This window comes from Acomys russatus, chromosome 14 (assembly GCF_903995435.1).
Source record: "Acomys russatus chromosome 14, mAcoRus1.1, whole genome shotgun sequence".
In the NCBI taxonomy this organism is placed as follows: Eukaryota; Metazoa; Chordata; class Mammalia; order Rodentia; family Muridae; genus Acomys; species Acomys russatus.
Window position 1 is genome coordinate 58,756,388 of NC_067150.1, and position 18,176 is coordinate 58,774,563.

The 18,176-nt window shown below is 49.3% G+C and overlaps 1 protein-coding gene across 1 annotated transcript in view; it reads right to left on the bottom strand.

Annotated features, from left to right (window-relative positions):
• The window catches only part of Tln2 (talin 2), a 419,972-nt gene that overhangs the window by 326,214 nt on the left and 75,582 nt on the right, over positions 1-18,176 (bottom strand). The window contains exon 2 of the mRNA XM_051156732.1: positions 18,060-18,148. The gene's annotated coding sequence lies outside the window, so the exon portion shown is untranslated. The remainder of the gene's footprint in view (positions 1-18,059; positions 18,149-18,176) is intronic.

Here is an 18,176-nt window from a genome sequence, read left to right on the forward strand (position 1 = left end):
TGAAGGGAAACACAGGCTCATGGCCCTGAGGACACAAACAGGGTCTGAAGATGTGCTGGACTATTAAAAAGAAAGAAAGGAAAATGAAAATACAAAGGGTAAAGTTCATGTGAAAAATCCACTGGTTAGTCTCCCATTTGGCCTCTTACTACGTATGTTCCTGGAAGTCAATCATTTCAGTCTACACTGTTCCAAAGGAGGTAAGAGCCCTAATTCTGACACATTTAAAAGAAACTGTCCCTAGTATCTTCCATCCTTAAGGCTGCTCACCTGTACCAGTGCTGGCTGCTGGCTGGTACACTTGTATACGGTGTGCTATGAAAAAAGGGAGCACTTTTAAAATAACTTAATTTTTATTTTATGAGCTTTGGTGTTTTGCCTGCTAGACTGGATGGTCTAACATTGTTGTTAAGTGTAGGCTGACCTGAGCAGGTTATCACCGGGAAGACTGTATTGCAAAAGGCTTGCATTAAAAAAGTGCTCCGTGGAGCCCAGTGGCTAAGAGAGCTGGCTGCTGTTCCAGAGGACCAGGGTTCAATTCGCAGCATCCACAAGACAGCTCACAGTCTAGCACTACAAGAGAAGAGTACATCAGCAAGGCTTCCGTAATGGGGGTTCGTAGCTATGACAATGGCCCAAGGTAAGCAACCCAGCAGGGAGAAGAGATGAGAGAGAGCCCAGAGCTCTGATGCCTGTGACAAGTACGTAGGACCACGGTTCTGCATAGCTCTGTTCTGACTGCATTTAAGACCCGCAGATGAACACCCCTGCTCTGTTTGCCCAGTTACTAGCACAACAGCTGGCTGACAGCTGTTCTGGGACCAGCTTCCCGCATCATGATTTGTACCTCTTATCCGGCTCTCCAGCTATGTGCCTACAAACATCCTACTCAGCCCCCAAAGGGGGCAGGAGGAAACAGGAATCCTCACAGTTAGCCTTTTCCAGATTCGTGGAATATTTTTCTCTTTGGGGGTACTATGTTTTTTCTTTCTTTCTTTTTTTTTTTTTTTTTTTTTCTTTTGACAGGGTCTCGGGCAGCTCAGACATTATCTTCTGCCTCAGCCTTCCCAGTGCTGGAATTACAGGCATGCAATACCATATGGGGTTTATTTAGTGCTGGGAGTCTGGTCCAGGCCTTCCTGAATGCCAGGCAACACTGCACCAACTGAGCTACATCCTCAGCCTCCTTCCAAGTTTCATCATCAAACCAGGAAGAAAACACTGGACACTACAATTCTCAAATGTCACCGACTGCAGGCAATGCCACAGCATCCTTCTCAGCCACTTGAAATATCACTGAGAGGACCTTTGCAGACATAAGAATGACAAAAGTCCTCCTGTGGTAGAATTCTGTTATTACAAAAACACCACAACAGGAAGCAACTATTTGGGAAGGGATGCAGAACAAGAGCGCATTTGCAGGTTTTTCATCGGGAACTTCGCAATCTGAGGACTTTTTGAACATTATCTTGTCTTTAATTGTGTGTGTGTGTGTGTGTTGGGCGTGGTGGCACACACCTTTAATCCCAACACTCGAGAGACAGAGGCAGGTGGATCGCTGTGAGTTCGAGGCCAGCCTGGTCTACAAAGCGAGTCCAGGACAGCCAAGGCTACACAGAGAAACCCTGTCTTGAAAAACAAACAAAATTGTGTGTGTGTGTTTGTGTGTGTGTGTTTCTGTGTGGGCATGAGTATAGGTGCACATGAATCCCAGAGGTATCGGATTCCCCTGGAGCTGGAGTTACAGGAGGTCCTGAGCCTCCTGAGGATGGTGTTAGGACTCAATCCAGGTTCTCTGCAAGGCCACTATCTGGTCCTAAGTGCTGAGCCATCTCTCCAGCCTCAACAGTTTAAAGTTTTAAAATTTCCAAGGGAAAATGTTTTAGAGAGGGAAAATTTTTCAGAAAAGTAAACATTTATGACCAGATACTAGTTTAAAAATAGGTAGTAAGTTGTTTTGTTTTTTTTTAATTTTATGAGTCCAAATATTTTTAAGTCCCCAAATTATGTGTACATGCATAACAAGTAAAAGTTTTAAAAAGCACTTGAAAGTGAGCTAGTTCGAAGTTTATTATAAGTTAGACATGTAGGACATTATGAAAATACATATGTGCACACCGGAAGCTTGGAGAGAAGGCTCCGGCCGAGGACAGCTGCCTCCCCCGTTCTCAGGGGCACTCTACCTGACCAGAGACAGCACCTACACCTGGAAGCACTCTCTTGAGCAAGGACAAGCACAGGCAGCACACCTTCCACACCTTCCACAGATGGGAGCACAGCCCCTTCCACAGACGGGGGTGCACAGCCCCTTCCACAGACGGGAGCACAGCCCCTTCCACAGACGGGAGCACAACTCCTTCCACAGATGGGAGCACATCCCCTTCCACAGACGGGAGCACAGCTCCTTCCACAGATGGGAGCACTGACCCTTCCACAGACGGGAGCACAACCCCTTCCATAGACGGGAGCACAGCTCCTTCCACAGATGGGAGCACAGACCCTTCCACAGACGTGAGCACTGACCCTTCCACAGACAGGAGCACAGCCCCTTCCACAGATGGGAGCACAGACCCTTCCACAGACGGGTGCACAGCCCTTCCCTGGCTGAACTCAGCGAGAAAGGCAGTGTGACTGTTAGGAAACCTCCAAGCTCCACACATGCAGAAGTGGTGATAATGACCTCGAAGAATCCCCCAGAAAGCACCAGCCCATGTTGCAAGGCTACGGTCTGTAGTTTCTTGGACTCTGAGTCTTTTAAGACATGTATGTGTGGGCTGGAGAGATGGCTCGGAGGTTAAGAGTGCTGTCTGTTCTTTCAAAGGTCCTGAGTTCAATTTCCAGCAACCACATGGTGGCTCACAACCATCTATAATGTGATCTAGTGCCCTCTTCTGGCATGCAGGCATACATACAGGGAGCATACTGTATACATAATAAATAAATCTTTAAAAAAAAAAGACATGTGTGTGTGTGTGTGTGCGTGTGTGTGTGTGCGTGTGTGCGTGTGTGTGTGTGCGTGTGTGTGTGTGTGTGTGTGTGTGTGTGTACATATTTCCGTCTGTAGGGATGCACCTGTTTGTGCATGCCATGCGCGCATGTATGCATGTACATACTCAAGGCCAGAGACTAGGCCTTTCTAGATTACTCTGCACCTTACTCATTGAAGCAGGCTCTCTCACTTGAACCTGAGAGCTCAACCATTTGGCTAATCTACTTAGCTAAATTATTCTAGCTCATCCTAGCACGCTGGTCCTCATCTTGTCTCTTGTCTCCCAAGACTGGGATTACAGACAGGCTGCCACATCCACCTCCATCTTATATAGGTGCTGGCTGTAGATCCAAACTCTGGTCACCACGCCTACATGGAAAGTACTTTACCCACTGAACCACTGCCCCATCTCTTAATTGGTCATTTTGTATCCATTTACCATAGGGTTAATTATATTTAAAAACCCCTCCTCACATCTTGTTAAATAGCCCAAGCTGGCTTCAAACTCACCATCCTCCTGGTACAGCCGTATGGGTGCCAGGACTTGCCCCATTATGCTCTTACTGTCTAAAGAGCAGCTCTACAGACCACAACATCCAGAAATTACCAACTAGCCAAGCCCACGCCCTGCCTCGCCTTTTTTCTAGGAACCTTAGTAGTGGCTTTGCTGTTGTCTTGTTATGGCCATCTTCTGTCCCCTGATGGCTTGGTGTGCACTGAGCTAGCCTAATTAGCAAGCTCCACGTTTAAGCAAAGCGACCCTGTCTCCATACACAAACACATACATACCTGACACCAACCTCCATAAATAGTTGCACACTTATGCACACACACAAACACATACATACTTGACACCAACCTCTCACCTCCATGCATAGTTACACACTTATGCACACACACAAATACATACATACCTGACACTAACCTCTCACCTACACACACCTGCACACGCTACACACACACACTCTACACACACACAGACACACACATACGGGGGGGGGGATGCTTAGTGCTTCACCAGAAGCCCGTCCTCGATGGGCATGGTGGTGCACACCTTTAATCCCAGCACTGGGTGGCAGAGGCAGGTGGATCTCTGTGAGTTCAAGGCCAGCCTGGTCTATAAAGTGAGTCTAGGACAGCCAAGGCTACACAGAGAAACCCTGTCTCAAAACAAAACAAAAAAGCCCTTCCTCACGAAAGCACATTAAGGACATAAACAACCCCCGAGCGACACCACAATGCCTCAAGTCCCAAGGCACAGGATAAGAAATGCTAACACCCATTTAAGGAAGATAGACAGTCTCCTATTAGGGTTTCCCCAGGGATGTCTGTATTTTTTACTCTAACTCAGGCACATCCTCTGGGAACATATGCCTGGGTGTATTTATTTTTCCAACCAGCTGTCTTTGGGAAGTGCCAAAGGCTTCCTGTCACCACAGACTGCTCTGAGGGCATGGCTAAGCGCGTGTTCCGAGTCACAGAGTCACACACACAAAAGCACACAAGTAAGCTCGAGCATTAACGGTCTGCCCAGAACAAATCAAAAAAAGTGTTTCAGAAGCAAATGAGCCCACCCACCAGTTTAACCTCTGGAACTGTCTTCTCAAAGGATGCGTAGGGCAAGGGAAGGAACTGCCTAGCCCGGGAGCCACCTCTTTAAAAAGCTAAGCTGCGAAACGATGGTGCCATCCTGGCAGCTGACTCAGTGTGCCAGCAGAAGTGCTAACTCCATGTCTTGAGTCTACTGTTTACTACAAGGGCTGCCAAGACTTACCCCAAAGTAGAATAGTTTAAAATAAGCATAATCTCACAGCCTCTGTGAGTCAGGAGCTGGCATGTGGGTCTCCTCCGATCCAAACTGCCACCTTCTTCACCAGATCAGCTGTGCTCCTTGCAAAGGATCATCACAGTGGGGGCTTGCAGACATCCCCTCAGAGAAGGCGGGGCTGGGACCCTCACCTGAGCAATCAACTGCCTTCCCAAGTCGTTGTATGCAATTCTGCTTTAATTTCACAAGGTCTTGGGGTTTCTGGGAAGAGTTAGAGTAAACAGGCTCAGGAGACTAGAGGAAGCTGTCCCACCTGTTCAGCTCTGTAAATACCACGCTGAGGTATTTAGCACCCTCGAAGTAACCATCAGGCATGGTGGGTGCAAACTTCCAAGTATGGGTGCTTTGAGTGCACTTGCTTCACCCATGCTCTGTAACTCGAACCAATAAACTCATTGGTTCCCCCAGGGAGAACTCAGTAAAATCAGAAATTGGTTTGCCATCGGGACCTGAGAGGATGGAGGTAGGCATTGCCTTGTCTACCACCCAACTCCACCCAGGGTGAAAATTCTTGTGGCAGGAGTCCTCCGCAATCTGGGAGTATTTACTCTGTCAGTCAGTCCACGGTTCTCTCAGGGGTTGGGTCATAAGAAAGCTTGCCTAAAGAAAGGCAGGAAGTCCCGCCTCTAAGATGGCACTCTTGAATGTTGACAGAGGCCTTGATTTCCCACTATATAGGTCTTTCTTTGTTGTTGTAAAAACAGGGACTCAGGCATGCCAGGCAGACCTCAAGCTCTACTTCCTTCCACACACTGAATCTCAGGCACAGTTCACTGTGTCAGCCCTGTCTAGGTCTCCAGAGTGTCCACACAACTCAGCAGCTGGCGTCACAGCAAGCAATCTTAGAGACTTAGAAAGCCACCATGCCTCCTATGACTTGGCCTCTGAAGTCACACACCCTCACTTCCATTGTATTCTAGACATCAGGAACATAGCTAAATTGAGCCCCCTTGCAAGGGGTAAGAGAACTGAGCTGTGATACAAAAAGGGAGGGGACTGGAGATTTACAAACTGGTTCTCTTGTCTGTCTGTCTGTCTGTCTGTCTGTCTGTTCTGTTTTCTAAGACAGGGCTTCACATATCTCAGGTTGAGGGGAAATGCCCAAGGATGACCTTGGACTTCATTTCCTCCTGCCTCTATCACCCAAGTGCAGTAGTGACAGGGATGTGCCACCACACCTGCTTATGCAGTGACGGAGATTGAACTCGGGGCTTCCTGCACGCTGGGTAAGCACCCTACAAGCTGAGCCGTCTCCCCAAGACCCACAGACCTGTTCTGAAGCCACCGCGCTGACGTGTTCAATGTCCTGGAAGGAAAAGGGTATGAAAGTGCTTCTGAAATGCCAAATCCCACCAATGTCAGTAGCTCCCGGGAAAGTTTTGTATTTCTTTTGAAAAACTTTTACTGCTTGAGTTTGATGTGTGGTTTTTGGGGGGCTTCCACAAATTCTGAGCTGAAGAAAAGAAAAAGATTCCTGTGTGCACTTCTTCCGTTTTGTCAAGAGCTATGCCTTTTGCATATCTTTAATTCCTCCTTCGTGACAGTTGTTTTGTTAGTCCTGGAATATTCATATTTTTGTCTCTTTTGGGGGGGCTCAATCAACAACTCAATAGGAAACTCTTCACAGAGAGCACTAGGTTCAGTAAATATTGTGAGATCAATTAGGAGCCATTTGGCTGAACACTGTATTCTGAAGATAATCGCTCAGGCAGTGGGGCCGCTTTGTAAACACTCTGTTTATGTTTCATCAGACGGGATCTGAAAATTGGCCTCATTCAAGTTTTGTTTTTGTTGGCAGTGCTGGGTAGTCACTCACCAATTATTCAAACACTCTCTCTCTCTCTCTCTCTCTCTCTCTCTCTCTCTCTCTCTCTCTCTCTCTCTCTCACACACACACACACACACACACACACACACACACACACACACACACACTTATGGCCACCTGATTGTGATTCTCACAGTCTAGTTAGCCCCATATCATCTGGCTCTTGGTCTGTGTGAGCAAGTCATGAGCCTACAGAGACTGCCCTGGCCCTCAGCAGGCCCCGCCCACATTTCCCTGGCCCTCAGCAGGCCCCGCCCACATCTCCATTCTCACTCTGCGCTCCCCTGGATGCCTCTGTTCCAATCCATGAACTGTAAACCACGAACACAACACTTTCACGGGGCAGAGGAGCCTGCAGCAATATTTGCCCTCTCCTCACATAAAGAGGCTTTTCTCTCTGCTTTCCTCGTGCCCTACGGCCTCCTTTTCAGGGTCCATCTGTCTGCGTGAAGAGCGCAGCCTACACGCGAGCCACTCACCAGGCATCACGCGACACAGCAGACCGGGCAGAACCCATCGGGAGCTGCTTGGGTCCCCGCGCCTGCTTAGGCTACTTACCTAAGCCAACCACTGGACCAATTACTACCCTTGGCCAGCAGAAAAGGGACTTCAAAGGCATCCATATTTTAACCTCTGAAACCTACAGGGGCATCATTTTACCTGGCTATTTGCAGGAATTACCAAGTGAGGCCCCGAAACGGGTGAGGGCATCCTATATCCGTATGCACAGGGACCACAACGGCCTCTCCACAGTCAGAGGGGAAATGTGAATCAGCAGAAGACACACAAGGAGATAGGAAGATGGGGGAGGGATACTTGGGAGAGAAGGCTCTAGAAACTACAGAAGGCAAATGGCTCATTTCTCTCCTGGCATCTTTGGAAGAAACAGGGTCCCCACCAACAACCTAGCTCTAGCCCTCAGAGGCCCATATCAGATGTCTGCAGAACTAAAAGATGCTGTGTTAGTACTGGAGTTTATGGTCGCCTGTCACAGCAGAGAGAGAACAGTAGCACAGGTGACTGTGTTTTGTAAGCATGACCCCCCCCCCCTTTCAGGCCCCTGTGTTGAAGGCTTGGTTTGCAGCCTGTGGCATAGGAGGTGGGAGACTGAAGAGGCGGAGAGCCCAGGGGAAGGATGAGGGAGGGTGGGGAAGGATGGGGGAGGGTGGGGGAGGGTGGGGAAGAATGGGGGAGGATGGGGAGGATGGGGGAGGATGGGGAAGGATGGGGAGGATGGAGAAGGACGGGGGAGGATGGGGAAGGATGGGGGAGGATGGGGGAGGATGGGGGAGGATGGGGGAGGATGGGGGAGGATGGGGAAGGATGGGGGAGGGTGGGGGAGGATGGGGGAGGATGGGGAAGGATGGAGGAGGATGGGGGAGGATGGGGGAGGATGGGGGAGGGGCGGTCATGGGAAGAGAATGGTGGATTTAACTCTGTCTCTGTGTCCTTTTGCTACCCCGATGCCACAAAGCAAGCAAGCCATTTATCTTGGCCCTGTGCTCCCACCACAATGTACCATACCACCAAAGGCCTACAGTCAACAGAGCCAAACAACCACAAATTAAAACCTCTGAAACCACAAAATATAATGAAGCTGCCTCCTGGGAAGCTGATCCTGGGGAGCTGATTTCCTGGGGTGTTTTGTTACAGTAATGAGGAGCTGCTTAACAAACTACTATCAAGGGAGTGGGGGCGGGGTTGGGGGTTTCTTTCTGATAAATGGGGTTTTGGAGCCTGGACCTCACCTCTTGACTGCACAGCATGTCTTCCTGAGGCACCACTAGAAAAAGTTATGACTCCTGGACCCCAAGCTCTGTACAGACAATTAACATACACGATAAATGTGCTCTGTGTGGGCCGAACTTGCTTGCAGCTCTTGTTTTACATATTTGCTTGTAGAACTCTGGGATCTTTCTTTTTAGAAATAAAAATTAAAATGTGGTGTGCGTGGTATGGGGAGATGGCTCATTTGGTAGAATATTTGCTGTGCACACGTGAGGACCTCAGTTTGATCCCACACATGGTGGGTCACATAGTCCCTGTGGTAGGCTGGTACAGACAAGAAAGAGGATCCGGAGGCCTGAGGGCCAGCTAGCCTAGCCCAAAAAGAGTCAGCCCCCAGCCCCCAGCCCCCAGTGAACAGACCCCATCTCAAAAAAGTAAGGTAACATGGGCCGCTGAGATGGCTCAAGGTGTGAAAGTGCTTGCGGGGCAAGCCGGGCAGCCTGAGTTAGATTCCTGGATCCAACAAGGGGACAGCAGAGAATGCCCTCTGACCTCTACAATGAGCTGTGATGTGAGTAGGTGCACAGATACAAAATAAGATAAAAAAACAACAAAATCATAATTTGCTCCTGAGGGACAACATTTGAGGTAAGCCTCTAGCTCCAATGCACGTGTGCGTGCACACACACACATACGTATGTACCCAAGTGCACCCCCATACACACACACATGAATAAGAAAGAAATACAAAATTAATTAATTTTAAAAGTAAGATGCATCCCAAGTTATCGTGTGACCAGCAGAGCCCAGGGGTCTAGACAGGCGCCCAGTCATCAGCGCGCATCTGCTGCATCAGGGAACCCCCAGGTACCCCACCCAACACAGGCTGACTAGTTCTTCCTCTGCTCCTAGGCTGAAACCAGCAGAGCTACTCTCCAAACTTCTGAGTCACTCTTCCCACTACAGGCCCTGAAGCTACGACATCTCAGGGAAGGGAGGCTCAAGCCAGTGCTGGGAGTTCAGCAGCTGCTTAAAGATAACTTCCTCCCTCCCCCCACCAGGTCACTGTCCCTCACATTTTCTCCATACAGCTGCACGTGTCTCTTCGGGGCCACACAGCTGGCCACGGGACACAGTGCCAAAGGCAGGCCAGCAGTGCAGCGCTTGCTCGGCTGCACAGCAGGAGATACTTAACTGACTGCCTCTACTCTGAGAAGAGAAGGGTATTTTTAATCACAGAAATAGTTCCATGGAACACAGCACCTGGGTGAGACAGCTTCTGTCCTGGCTACTATGCTGTCTAACTAAGACAACCATGCCAAAGCCTGGAGGCTTGTCACCAACAGCGTTTGTTAGGGAGGAGCCTATTTGGACCGCCCACTTCTTTGTTCTACCAACATCTGGCAAGAAACAACTCCTGCAGAGGGAGGGAGGTCAAGGCAACCCCAGAAGAAAAGAGAAACCATGATTTCTGACAGCCCAGGTTTCCACTCACTTTCAAGGCCAGGCCCACCAGAGCCACCCAGGAGAGCAACCCAGAGAAGAGAGCATCACTTTCAAAGGAAACAGCATGAATAAACCAGGCGAACTTGAGCTGGAAATAGCTCTGGTCTAGTCTACGGATACTGGTACAAGGATGGACCAGACAACACAGAGAATAGCAAGGCAGGAAGCAGCCTGCTGGGGGTTAGCCAGGCCAGGGAGGCTCATCCCCAGGGAGCGTTATCACCCCGGCTAAATATGGGATCTGTCACAGAGGCCTTCTGAAAGGCAACACAGGATGACAGTGCCTTGGAGAAATGTGCTTCGCGCAAATGTCGCAGCCCAGCACAGGCCCAGCAAGCATTCCCGGCGGTGTCTCTGGAAGCTAGAAAGGAGGGAGGGAAACTGGGCCACATGGAGAGAAGGCCAGACCTCTATGGGTAAGAACAAGAGAAGCGCCCCTCTCAGAAGTCTGAGCGGGGGTGCGCGAGCATCTCTCAGAATCGAAGACCACCAAACCCCAGGGGAAAGGAGCTTGTAGGAAAGGGCTGGACACGTCTAGGAGGCTGAACCATAAGACAGACAGAAAAAAAAAAAAAAAAAAAAAAAAAACCACAGCTTCTTGGCCACAGGTCTGCTGGGGAGATGGCTCTATGGGCAGAGCAACTACTTGAGAAAACAGGAGGACCTGATTTGTATTCCCAGCATCCACTTAGAAGTCCATCACTGTGGTATATGTGTCCACCACCCAACGCCAGGGGTTGCACTTGCACACACGTGCAATAAACACACACATGCACACATACATGTGTGCACGCACACAATAACACGCGTGCATTAAAACACACACACACACACATACAATAATACACACACAATAAAAACTTTGCTAGACAGCTTTAGACTTTTCACATTTAGTTTTAAAAATATTTTATAAATGGCTTTAATATTAGTAACCTTCTATGCTGCCAAGAGAGTCCTCGTGGTTAGAGATATACATTTTACATTTTGTCACAATTTGTTTGTTTTTGGAAATAGGATCTCATTATGTAGCCCTAGTTGGCCTGGAACTTATTATATAGACCCATCTGGCTTCGAACTCAAAGAAATCCACCTGCCTCTGCCTCTGCCTCCTGAGTGCTGGGATTAAAGGCGTGTACCACCATGCCTGGGAACATTTTATATCTTATGGGGAATTTTTTAGACTAATCTTCTGACCCTGAAATTCTACAGACATAACCATCCCAGTCTACTAACATTTTTTTTTTTCAAAGAATCTAACTGTAATATTGAAAGACGGAGGTAGAGATGGTAAACAAGACACCAGAGAGGCCCAGCGTGGTGATGGCGGCGGTGCACGCCTTTAATCCCAGCACTAGAGAGGCAGAGGCTGGCAGTCGCTGTGAGTTCAAGGCCAGCCTGGTCTACATACAGTTCCAGAGCAGCCAGAACTTCACAGAGATGCCCTGTTTCAAAACAAAAAACAAATTAGTGAGGAATGAGAATGAATGGGTGGCTGGGAAAATATGTAATGGGATAAAACAAAACAAAACAAAACAATGTAGTCATTACACACTGGTAAAATCGTGTTTGTATGGAATCAATGTCTAGGATGTATTATGTTTCAACTTTACCAAGAGTAACATTATTTATAAACACACTTTCTCAGACACAAAGGCTCATGAAGGCATTGTACAATTTAGTCTTGATGTCAGCTAAAGCAAACAGCCTTAAGAGCACTCATAAGTGGGTGTGAAATCTCTGCAATGAAGGACAAAACCTGCAAACTCCAGTTCATTCATTTCTTTAGAATCCTAAGCTTTCTTTTTGTTTGTTTTGTTTTTGTTTTGTTGGATTGTAAATGGAGAGGAGCTTGCATTTTAAAGTCCTAAATGACAAAGGATTCTGACTAGACATCACCATTAGTTCACAGGCCATCCCACTAGCCGGCCTTTAGGGTCCTAGCAACGCCTTATGCCACCACTTGCCTTCGCGGCCAGGTGCTGCCAGGTGTGTGCCAGAGAAAAAGGACCCGCCCACCATCCTACCCCATGCTCTCTTTCTCTCAACCTCTCTATCTCTCTGCCCTCCTTCAGTCCCCACATTTTCTCTCTCTATCCTTCTCTGCCTCATGGCTTTGTCCCCATCTGTCTGTGGGCAGGGGAAGTAGTCACTATGGCGCTCACACAGCACTGCACAGGTGGGGGAAGCAGTCACTATGGCACTCACACAGCACTGCACAGGTGGGGGAAGCAGTCACTATGGCGCCCACACAGCACTGCACAGGTGGGGGAAGCAGTCACTATGGCGCCCACACAGCACTGCACAGGTGGGGGAAGCAGTCACTATGGCGTTCACAGGGCACTGCACAGGTGGGGGAAGCAGTCACTATGGCGCTCACACAGCACTGCACAGGTGGGGGAAGCAGTCACTATGGCGCTCACACAGCACTGCGCAGGTGGGGGAAGCAGTCACTATGGCGCCCACACAGCAATGAACAGGTGGGGGAAGCAGTCACTATGGCGCTCACAGGGCACTGCACAGGTGGGGGAAGCAGTCACTATGGCACTCACACAGCAGTGCTTTTCAGGGGAGAGATGTCAGGTCTGCAGAAGGGAAGCTGAAATGAATATTCCTTCAGCAGAGCTTTATTGGGATAGTTGCAGCCACAGGGCTACCAAGTGGGAAAGCCAACTTCCAGGTCCCAGGAAAAGCTTCCTCAGAACAGAGGGTCATCAAGGAGAGAGAATGGGCCCTTCCTGAAGGAAAAGAGCCTTCAGTTCCTTTCTGCTCACCTTCAGCTTCTGGAATACCCGAGGTATACCTGTGTGCCACAGGCAGCATGGTGGGCTCTCACCACAGAGACCCTTCCAGCTTGTCAGTCCTCATCAGACCCAGGGGACAAACAAGGGTTTCTTGTTCTCACAGGTTTCCCGATAGATATAGACTATGTGCTGGGATACGATGTAATGGAGGTCAACTTAACCCAAGGCTGCCTTGAGTCTGCACAGCTGAGACTGCGAAGCAGACCTGCTTGCAGCTGTAGGTGAGAGAGTGTCAACCCAGCTCCGGGAAGCTGCAAGGTGACAGCACACTTTCTTAGCAGCTTTCCAGAGAAAGCTGCAGGGCCATGTCTCATTTCTAGGAGAAAGAGGCAGACCCTAACTAGGAGGCAAGCCGAAGACCGGTGACTCTAAGGAGAACAACCTAGCTCTCTGCCTTGGCGAGCTAAAAGGTAATTACATTTTACCATCTTAAAAACATCCCTTCCCCCATAGGCGCAGATTTATTCTTGAAGACAGATTCTTCCTTAATTCCTTTGGATTTTGTACACTGCCATTTTAAAGTAAAAACAGGAGCCAGGCATGGTGGCTATCATTTGTACTTGGAGAAGCTGAGGCAGGAGAAATTTGAGTTCAAGATCTGCTTGGGCCATAGAGCAGGTTCAAGGCCAGCCTAGGCAACTTTAGCAGGACCCAGGCTCAAACGGGAAGGAAGGCTTAGGGTATAGCTCAGTGGTGGAGCACTTCCCTAGGTTCACTCACCTAAGAGGGAGAGAGGGAAGGAGGGAAGGAAATGAAGGAGGAAGGAGAGGGGGAGGGGAGAGGAGGGGAGGAAGGAGAGGGGGAGGGAGGGGGAGGAAGAAGAGGGGGAGGGAGGGGGAGGAAGGAGAGGGGGAGGGGAGAGCAGAGGAGGACGGAGAAGGGGAGGGGAGAGCAGGGGAGGTACTACAAGGAGAGCCAGTGGCCAGCCTGGCAATATTAATGCTTGCTTTACACACAGGCTCAAAGGCTGGCAATGCTGACATCCTGACCCGAAACCACTAATGAGAAAGGAACCCCTTTTATGAGCTCTTTCCCTTCTTTTCTATATTTTTTTTGTTCAGAATATCAACAGGTTGTAAATTACTTTTGCAAAGTCAGAAGACGTTTAAAGGAACTACAAGACCCACTTGTGTCATAGGAAAGAATGTACTTTGTGTCCAACTCCTCCAGTCCACCTGGTGTTTCCTGTTACCTCACACGGCCTAAGACCCTGGAGAGGTCTGTATGCTTCAAGTCACAAAAGCCTAGGGACGTGTGCTGTGCGCCTTCATGTGTCCAGTGGCCATTCCAGGAGACAATATGGCCACCATTGCCACCCATAAGCCTTCCTAGTCTTCCTGTGAGCACTGTTCCTTTGTTCTTCTTCTAGCAGACTAGAGTCAGGGGCACAAACGGAAGGAAGGTCATTATTTTATTGGGTTCACACAACAAATGTTTACTGCAGGCAAGGGCTGGGCCCTGAACTCAGGGACCCGTGAAGCCTCAGCTGCCCCAGTGTTATCCCTGCCCTAAGGCCATCACCGTATAAAGACAGAGTAATGGCTTCAGGTGGCAGGATCAGCCAGACAGACTCGAGGAAACCAGATGGCCACGTGGAGTGAAGGACACAGCAGCCAATCCTTGAAGGGTACACGGTCAGAACAAACACGGAGAAGTCACAACTGCCTTCAAAGCAAAATCACTTCTCCATTTCCTGCTAAAGAAGCAGACACCACCGGCCATCGGGAGCCTGTGTGAGAAGCAGAAGTCCAGGGAGGCATACCAGGGCAAGGCCCAGGGGAGGGGGGAAGTTACTACACTGCAAAGCTTGGCTTTGACTCCCACTATCACTAGCTAGAGCCTTTATTCCTGATGGAAAAGCCAGGCTAACTCTGGACCTGAGAGGACTAAAGGGGGGCTACTGTTTAACCGCGATTGTCACAGCAGGCACCTCACACCCCAGCAGAAGCGCCTGCAAGAGTGAGGCTCCAATCTGTCACTGCCTGCAGTCTGAAAACTGGGTCTGCACACTTCATGTGGATAATTGGCCAAATGAATAAACTCAATTCTGCAAACGCCTTGGCCCAACCCTGAACTGCACAGGTCCATGAAGCCAAATACTGCCAAATCAAATTGGAAACTTGAAATCCATTAAAATGCCAGGTCTGTGTATCTGACATAGAACAGACAAAATAAGCCTGAGCTCAGCAAAGCTGTTTGGACACTATCATTGACAGGGAAGGGCCAGAGTGTCCAGAAATTTCTCCTTTAGGGCACAGTGAGCCAACTCCTGACCCTTCGCCTCCTATCTCCCCACTGTGAGCCATCAAGGACTGAGTTACACCTATAGATCCTTGGGCCACCAGCACCTCTGAGACTGGCAGAGGCAATGCAAGACACCTACCCCCCAAATTCTTGTTTCTCTTCCCTGTTTATGTGTGCCTATTAGACAGCTATTGTTTTCTGAATTGAAAGAGCCCTTACCAAAAAAAAAACAGTAAGGCCCTAAAACTGGGAAAGTAAAGGCAACTTGCGAGGCTCGGGGAGATCCTGAAAGTTACATGATTCATAAGGTTCCTCTATAAAAACAGCAAGCAACTGCTCAGGAGGAGGGACTCAAAAGCCAACCAAACTGTTAGTAAGTTGGTCAAGGAGTTCCAGGGATATAGCTTCCATGGGATGTCACCCATACTAGGGTGGGCTTCTTGGAGATACAGCTGCCTTTGACTCACCCATGCTCATGTTAATAATCCCAATAAACTCACTAGTCCATCAAGTTAGACATAGGTGGAATCATTTCTTTGGCCTGCCATCTGTGCCCTACCCGGAGTGAATAGACAACTGCTCACACCCCCTCAGTGAACTCATACAACCCTGAAACACACTCCCCAAATCCTTCCCCAAATCCAGGGACCAACATACGTTCAAATTGTCTTACTGGGAAGGTGAGACATGCTGAAGTACGAGGGACTGAAACGCAAGTGAGCAGTACAGAACAGGCGACCAGTTAGCCGCTGTCCATAAAACGCTGTTTCTAGTCAGGGTAGCGGCAGAAGCCCATCCTCGCAGCACATGGGAGGGAAGCCGAGACGGGACTACCATGAGTTTGCAGAAGCTGCACAACAGAATGATAACTTGCCTCAAAGAAAAGCCATCTTACTCATGGCCCCAGCAGAGAGAGGAAGAGTAGAAAAGGCCCCACCTGAGACCCACAATCCAGCTGTGCCACCCACTGCCACGCTCCTGCAGTGTGACCTCACGTGAGGACCTTCGTCCCTGGCCTCCCTGAAACAGTGGGCACCCCCGCCACCTGAACAACAGGAGAGTTAGGCTGCAAGAATATGTGCCAGCCACATGTCCCGCACTCTCAGATGCTGCAAGGCCTCCATGTGCGGCCTTTTGAATGGTCAACGGCTCGCAGGAGGAATCGCTTAGTTCTTATAAAACTGGCTTCCTAGAACAGAAATTAGATGTTTGGCTGTATACACTGGGATGGCTTGCTGGTACCTCAGGCATAATTTTAGGACGAGTTCATCACATGGACTCAAGACTCCCCTTTAAGCTGCTACCGCCACACCTCCCTCCTGTCATACCCCTCAAGGCCTCACTCTACATGCTCCAAGGTCTCTGAGCCCGGGTTATGGCTTTGCACGTGGCCTCTAACGGTCCACTTCAAGGTGTAACCTAAGGCCATCTGAAGCTGCCTGCTCTTCCAAAGGGAAGAACCCAGCTGCTTTCAGAGATACTGACAGCATGCCCACTGCACAGAGGCCCGGAAGGGTTTCAAGGCATGGATCTGAGCACCATGATATTAAAGAAAGGATCCAGAAGCTAAAAACAAAACCTGCAACACCTGCAATGAGGTACAAGCACCAGACACACGCGCCAAGATAAAAGTTCCACTTGGCCTTCAGCACCCGCGCGTGTGCATGCACACACACGCACGCACGCACGCACGCACGCACGCACGCACGCACGCACGCATGCATCAGGGAACACACTAAGTCACACTCGAAGACAAAGGCTTATCCTGAGAACATAAAGTGTCAAGGTATTACTTCTCCAAGCATGGTCTATAAACCATCAGCATGCATGCCGCCTGGAACGTAGCAGCAGAGCTGACTCTCAGGCCTCACCCAATTCTCCCATAGTTGGCACTATAGCTTATTTTAACTATTGAGACATATTAACTGGCCAGTTGGTGGTGGCACACGTCTTTAATCCCCGCCCTCGGGAGGCAGAGGCAGGTGAATCTCTATGAGTTCAAAGCCAGCCTGGTCTACAGAGTGAGTCCAGGACAGCCACGGCTACACAGAGAGACCCTGTCTTGAAAACCCATATTAAGTAAACAATAATGGAACAACTGTGATCATTCAGTGTATGAATATATCCCAAGGATCGGAGGTTTAACAAGGCACCTTGGTAACCCACCCTGAGAGTGCTTAGAACCCAGCACTCTACTCAGCTAGGGCTGCGAGAGCTGACTTGAGTTTTTATGTGATCTCTTCCTTCTAGTTGGACCGAGCTCTGTGGCAACAGGTTGACTGTGACTGGCTGGTGTGCACTCAGTAAGTAAGCATCAAATGAATGGGTGGTCCACCAACTGATGGGTAGAGGGAGACACTTACCTTGTGGAAAGTACAAAGAAAGATTTGATAAGGACAGAGAGAGAGAGGGAGACAGATAGGCAGACAGGCAGGCAGGCAGGCGGACATGAACACTGGGGGTCGGGGTGAGGGTATGTAGCAGTGGGATGAAACAGGCTGAAAGAGGAGGTACACACACACACCAGAAAAAAGGCTGCTAGGGAGGCCATGGTACCTGCATCTGCTGCCATGTAGATTGTTCTCCCATTGGCCAGAAGCAACAGCCAGTGTGACTGGAGTACAGTGAGAGGAAGGGGAGGGGAAGGATGATAAATACAGCATATTTGGCTCTGGTGAGGGTTGGTGCTGGAGACAGAATGGCCACGTGTAGAGTTTCAGCCACCATCTCCAAGGCTTTTGGAGCTGGGCATGAGAGAGCCTGGCTCGAGCGGGTGCATCCAAACTTTTGACATTGTAACACAACACTGTTAACTACAAAGTTCAGGCTGGAGTACCATATGATTGTGTTATTAGAAAATATAGATAGATATAGATATTCACATATGGATACAGGGTGTAGGTAGATGATAGATGATAGATAGATATAGGTTGATAGGTAGGTAGAGATAGATATCACCCATAATATTTTATGTAATTTTGTGACTTGCATTGGGCCAAACTTATAGTTATCAGAAGGCGCACGCAGCCTTCAGGGAAAAAGTCCCCTGACCCCCCACCCCAGGCCTGGCTGAGTTCCTTAGCTGCTGCCACAGTCTCCTGTGGCTCATGAAATAGCAGCAGGGCCATTACTCACAGTCTTCAACAAGCTGGTCCAGGAACTTAGGGACATCCACGCACCGATGGGCCTCAATTCCAGTCCAGATGTTACCCTGCAGCAGCGCACTGGCAAAGGAAACACGAACGTCAGTTC